Below are 7,232 nucleotides of genomic sequence, written 5' to 3'. Positions count from 1 at the left end.
ATGTTTCTTTATTAAAAACGTATTAGAAAATTAATTGGTTAATTAATTTTGTTACAACGTTTAATAAAAAAGATGAGTGTATTTACAGTTATGATAACTCCAAAGCAGTTATCCTTATCCCTGAAAACCTATTATAACGTGATCATCAATATACGAAGTTCTTTCTGGTCCATCAAACATATACAAATCCATACTTGATTCTTGCTCATAATTCTGAGTTTCATCCGGTCAAAATATTTGGGAACCACAAATAATTTTGATCTGATTGTGTTTACACGACTCTCAAATATCCAAAGATAATCGTTTGTAGAAATTCCCCAACATACAATGACATGAAACACAAGACGATTCCACTTTTTAACGCCATTCACACACTTCAGTGTATGAACATCTTCGAAGAGGGTGATGAAAGTCTCATCCTCAAACCAATTGTTGTTATTGGAGATCATTCGTCCGGTAAGTCTATTCTAATTGAGTCACTCACCGGCATTAGTTTGCCTCGTGGGAATGGGAATGGAATATGCACACGGGTTCCCTTGATAATAAGGTTTCAGCACCGTTCGGATCCCGTTTCAGAACTCCATTTGGAGTATAACGATAAATCAGTTCCTGTCAATGAAAAGAACGCATCCGCATGGATTAGTAGTTTAACGGAGAGTTTGGCTGGCACGGGCAAGGAGATATCAAATGTGCCATTGACTCTGGTTGTTAATATGAATAATGTCCCTGATGTCACCATAGTAGATTTTCCTGGGGTTCAAATTGATGGGCAATCAGAGATGATATCCAGTGAGAATGTATATATATGCTTAATTTTACTTGCACAACTTGATAACTGATTTTTCACCTGGAAAAAATGTATGTGATCCGTTTGTGATCCTTCGGTAAAGAGGTAAATCATTAGGGACTACAAACGGATACGCCAAAGCTTCTCTGGTTTGTAGTGATTTTATTTTAAAGCATTAATCTTGTTTTATAGTTTAAAACTATTTTCAATGAGTATAAAAAAGAGTTATTATAAATGTAATAAGCAAGGTTGTGATTACATCGAAACAGAAGGCAAGCAGGCAACAAGTTGCGCCGCTGCCCCTTAAGAATTGCAAAACCTAATCTTGGTTGATATAATTGAATGGCCATGTTACATTATAAGAGATCACAAAGAACCTTAGAAACCTAACTGAGCCCATAAGCTCGCACTCGTTAACATAATATCCCTATATATGATTAACAAATATTTTATGTTATTTGTATTGTTTAACATCTATATATGTAAGGAGTCTCATCAGCAAACTCTATGTCATGTAATAGAGGAAAAGTTTACCCTAATATCATCTTGAGTGGAATATCAATAGCTATATGTGTTTGTTTGTTAGATGACTAACAAGTTAATTATTTGTTTATTCATGTAGATATCCTTGAGAAGTATATAAAGCTTGAATATTGCGTCATCCTTCATGTTATATCTGCAGCAAATGCGGATTTTCCCACTTGTGAATCCATTAAAATCTTTGACAACTTTGACAGAAATGGAGAGTGGACTCTTCATGCATGTACAAAAGCGGATGAGGCATCAAACCATATGGCATTGGTGGCGATAGTGAGTACCAATTACATGGGACCCAATTACGTGTGTGTAAGAAACCGGCTAAGAGATGAGACTCATGAAGAGGCACGAACCAAAGAAGCCAGTTTCTTTGAAACTCATCATTTGCTTTCCAAAATCGACAAATCGCTAGTGGGTGTCCATGCTCTTACTCAAAAGTTGCTTCTGGTTCAAGTAGAAGGTGTTTCCAATCGTTTGTGTGCGCTTTTCAGGGCTATAAACAAAGAGCTCAACACATGTGTTGCCCTGCACAACAGATTACAACAGCAGCATAACTTCACAACTGTTTCTGAAGCTATGCCGGCTTTCGTGGAGATTATGAAAGAGTCAAAGAAGTCGCTTTGCAAAATTGTCCTTATGAAACTAACAAGTTAATTATTTGTTTATTCATGTAGATATCCTTGAGAAGTATATAAAGCTTGAATATTGCGTCATCCTTCATGTTATATCTGCAGCAAATGCGGATTTTCCCACTTGTGAATCCATTAAAATCTTTGACAACTTTGACAGAAATGGAGAGAGGACTCTTCATGCATGTACAAAAGCGGATGAGGCATCAAACCATATGGCATTGGTGGCGATAGTGAGTACCAATTACATGGGACCCGATTACGTGTGTGTAAGAAACCGGCTAAGAGATGAGACTCATGAAGAGGTACGAACCAAAGAAGCCAGTTTCTTTGAAACTCATCATTTGCTTTCCAAAATCGACAAATTGCTAGTGGGTGTCCAGGCTCTTACTCAAAAGTTGCTTCTGGTTCAAGTAGAAGGTGTTTCCAATCGTTTGTGTGCGCTTTTCAGGGCTATAAACAAAGAGCTCAACACGTGTGTTGCCCTGCACAACAGATTACAACAGCAGCATAACTTCACAACTGTTTCTGAAGCTATGCCGGCTTTCGTGCAGATTATGAAAGAGTCAAAGAAGTCGCTTTGCAAAATTATCCTTATGAAAGAGTTCGATGAATTTCTTGATGAAACTCAAATGCATTGTTGTATTAAATTATAGGAGATGGCTAAAGAGTTCTCGAAACAGATTAAGAACCACCAAGTGAAAAAAGATGAGGAGTTTCTTGCTGAGGAGATCCATATACTTGAAAGAAAATGGTCTACACAACAAGCCTTCGAGTTTTTATTAGAAAGAAAGATTGCTGACATCTCAGTAATAACAAACACGTTTGTATCGCAACTATGGGATTACATTGAATTTGTGATCATCAAGTTGTTGGGACTGCATGCCCAAAACTTATACCCACAACTGTTTTTATCACTTGAAATAGCAGCCAAGGCAGTTATTGATTGCCAAAAGGAAAGCTTCAAGGATCAATTGTTGGAGATTCTCAATATAAATAAAATGAGATGTTATACCAGCGATGAACGAGTTATGTCTTTATGGATTGGGCTGAAGAAGATAGAAAGGGATATTACCTTTTCTGTAGTAGACACGTTTCTTACGGTATGAGTGAGTGTTGGACATCTGCAGAATTATCCTAGGACGATCTTAGATGAAGCATTTGATATAAAGACAAGGATTGTAGCTTGCTTGAAGATGATTCATGAAGAGTTCTTTAATTTGATGGAATTGGATCTTGCAATGATGGTTTATAATATGGTGGATGTTGTGATGGAAACACAAATGGTGAATGAACTAAAGAGTGATAATGAAAATAGGTACAAGCCGACGCTCAAGGAGTGGCCTTTAATGGCTACGAGGAGGTGGAAGTTGAAGAACCGAATCGAGTTGCTCTATAAGTTGAAGAACGTTGTTGAAAACGCGATGATTGAGTTTCCCTTTCATAATTTTTAGGCTTTGAAGTAGTAACACAAAAGACTAGTAAAGCTCCTATGCACTTCTAAGAGGGTTATTAATTATGTTTAGCTCTTAATTGATACAATAATGAATCTTGTAACGTCAATACTAGATATTTAATATTTTTTGACACACTACCAGCAAATGTTTACTGAGGGACTCTTTAGCACAAATTACCAACGGTTTATTTGCAACTGTAAAATATTGTACCATAAACCAAATACAGTTTCAATTAGAATAAAGTAGGGATTGGGGTATGTGAGGGGATCTAGGAGAGGGAGGGTCGTGCAAAAGGTTGGGCATTGATTGTGACTTTGGGCGACATCACATCATGGTCCACAGGGATCGCTAGTGATCATGTAGTCGAAGTTGCCCTTTTTTCGACCTTCAACACTCTACTTGAATGCTTGTGGGGTAGAGGTATCAATCGTGTTGGGTTGGCGGGCTGATGAGTTTCGAGTTGGAGAGTTGAATTGTTCAACATAGCTTGACCTTTATTATTCGTATAAGGTCGTGTTTGACCTACTTAAAACCGTGTTGCATATGTGGTTGACCCACTTAATGTTCAATAACACTTGTTGACTTAGTAGTAATTAAAATGGATCGACTATTCCTATTTAAATAAAACTTGTTGTAAGTGATCCCTTCAATTTATTTTGTTTATTTATTTATCTCTCATTTCTTGTTAATAACCATGGGTTTGTATAAGGAGCTATTTCACAATAGTCTCTCTAATGATGATGTTCGCGACCTCCAAGCAACAACTAATGGATCTTTTCTTACAAACGATGAAAATATGTATTGGGGCCATCTTAAAAACATGCAACTAATTCGAAGAGACATGCACAGTCGAACAAAATGGTCAAAAGAGCAGTAGTTAAGGCGGTAGACAATCACGGGTCAGATGATAGAACGGATAGGCTGGAAAAGAAGATGGATAGGTTGTTGGATGCATGTATTCAAGGAACGGGAAGATCAGGAAAAACATACCCGGTATGTGAAGGTTGTGGTGAGTTGGGGCATGAAGTCGCGAGTTGTGGGGTAGCACAAGATGAAGAGAATGAGGAAGAGGAGGTCACTATGTTCAGGGTGAAAGGAAGTATAATAACATGAGTTCAAACAATTATCATCCGAGCCTCAGGATTCATCCAAATTTCAGCTATGGAAACCCGAACATTATCCCTTAGGAGCCAATTTTTGCTTTTCCCCTTTTTATTCTTTTTAACCCACATTAGAATCCGTGTTAGCCTTAGCCTTTTATTTTAACCCTAGATGAAACCTTGTATGTTAGAGTTGTATATAAGTTGTGTGTCGAGCATAGTACACAATGTACGTATGTCCCGGGTCAGTTGTTTAAATATATTGATGTTAGTATCTGTTAAAAAAATAGAAATTGGAAAATCAAAGAAAAGCTAAAAAGAGTCATTGTTGCGTTAGTATTGTTTGTAAATAATAGTCAGTGGGTTGTTTGTTTATTTGTTTGAATAAATTGGATTTCATCCACATAAGTCACTAAATAAATCCGCTTCCACACCATAACCTAAGCCACATCAAGACCTTAGTTCTCTTCTTTATCCAACCAGTGGGTAATGGGTGGAGATATGACTTGCTTTCAAGCTTATTACACTTTGTTCAAACTTGGTATAGAGGGAAGAGAGATACTAGCACATTTGTTGCTGGTCCATATATTAAGCTATCACACCCCAAACTAAGGCCTAGGCGTGTGAACCAAATGTTGGTTTGTAAATTTATCAGAGTTAGGGTTTAATACGGAAATATTTGCGTGGTTATCAAAAGACGGGATTATAAAATACCCGTTTATAAAAAATATTCATTGTTTATATAAACCACCATTCAAGTTAATATTGAACAAAAATGATCTGAGCCATCCTTTCGCCTATTGTCAACTTCGATTCTTCAAGCGTCTATCCTTCATTACCTATAAACAGTTTGAAAATACGTCAGCAACACATGCTGGTGAATAAGCCGACGCATAAAATATTTTATTTACTTAATCACCCCTCGAGAAATAGCTTAGGTCTCGGCTCATCGTGGCTTAGGAATAATAAACTTAAAAACTTTAAACACAATTACAAATTTAAGCTCTACTTGAAACCGCTGAGCAAACACCGCAGCGTTCGAGGTTACTTAGTTACCATCAGTATACACATGATTACCCTCTCTCGGACATAACTTGGATCCGGCCCATCGTGGCGGAGGCGTATAACCAAGTGTGGCGCGGTGTGCCCACCGACTACCACATATGAAAGGATTCAGACAAACGTACACGACAGCCTGAGGGCCATCGATTACTTTTGTTCATAACGTTTTAGATATACGTAATCTCGTGTAATCAGTTTATTTGACTCAATTAGTTTATTTGACTCAATTAGTACAAGTTATAAAAGTTGGGCGTATTCGCCTTCGAAAATGATCAGTTTCACTTCACCGATCGGTTCGCCTTTGCTACCTCGGACCTATAGTACAAGTATAACATTTTGTTATTACTAGATCTTTAATCTAGCTTTAGACCTTTAGTCTATTTTGTATAATCTTTACATCGATTTTTTAATGTGGGGGCTTTCACAATTGACTTCTTTAGGCGTTGTTGTCATCGGATTTGAGCCGTCTATGGGGATGGCAGACGTAAGTAATGGTAAACCTTCATTTCCGGTGTCCGTTTTAGGCTTTCTTTGGTAGCGGTGGTTACGATGACATATGTAACCAGTCTTGTTTGTGTTCTAATATAAATGGGCTTTTTGTTTATTTTGTGGTTCTCGTTGACATGTGTTGGCATTTGTTTTAAAACATGTTAGAAACCCATATATGTCTTCTTGAGAAAGGTCAGAGGTCATGTTTGGGTTTTCTTTTAAGTGTCTCTTTTATGATCTCGGTTCCATAACAAGTATTTTCCAATTAACTAATAACTGAAACTTAGGGATTCAAGCCTAGGTAGTTTTTCATCATCATCTGAGTTAGTCAAATTAAATTGTCTTGTGTTTTGTTTACTTGTATGTTCTAAATTTGTTATTTTATTCGCTTACTATTAGTAATTTAAAACCTCCTTTTAATAATTATAAAATAAATAGCCGTGTCAGATTGTCGAGTCTAATTAGTTAATTTACGTAATTTAAAGAGTCTCGTGGGTTCGATATCCGGACTTACTTAGCTTTACTAGAGTCGATTAGTTCACTTGATGGTCAGTAGTTTAGTCGAGTTTTAAAGAGTCTATAATTATTACTTAATGTTTATATTAGCGTAATTTTAGTTAATAATATTATAACTACTTTCACCACGTTGTCGGGGACTCTTGGCGATTGCGTTATTAGCTTTGATTTGACTTGCTACATACGTGCTATTTGCTTTTTATATTTTTGAGTCTAATTTGAGTTTTAGTTCATTTTTGTTTACTTTTAAGTATTCGAGTCTACTCAATTGGTCTTTTGCGTTTTTCAGGTATATGCCACATCTTCATTTGCAAGGACCACCACCGGATAGTCTTAGATCTTCTCCATTGAAGTCTGAGGCTAGTTCATCATCAAAAAAACAATTGTTGAGTTTGATTCTACACCGAAATCATCACCGCAAAGTTCACCACCGTCAAGTCCAAGAAGTTCACCAGACATTCAAATGGCTAACAACAACATAAATGTTTCTGAGCAAGCTTTCGATGGTTTCACCGGAAACCATTTGTCCATCATCATTCTTGAGATCAATAGCCCAAACTCATGGCGGATTTCATCATACGTCGTGAATGATCTCACCCAAACTAACCAATTTCATGGGCGTGAAGACAAAGATGCACCAGCACACATTAACCGC

The sequence above is a fragment of the Bidens hawaiensis genome, unplaced genomic scaffold (assembly GCF_021521415.1).
Source record: "Bidens hawaiensis isolate Kalapana, Puna unplaced genomic scaffold, B.hawaiensis_p1.1 tig00029405_1, whole genome shotgun sequence".
In the NCBI taxonomy this organism is placed as follows: domain Eukaryota; kingdom Viridiplantae; phylum Streptophyta; class Magnoliopsida; order Asterales; family Asteraceae; genus Bidens; species Bidens hawaiensis.
This window is presented reverse-complemented; position numbering follows the sequence as displayed.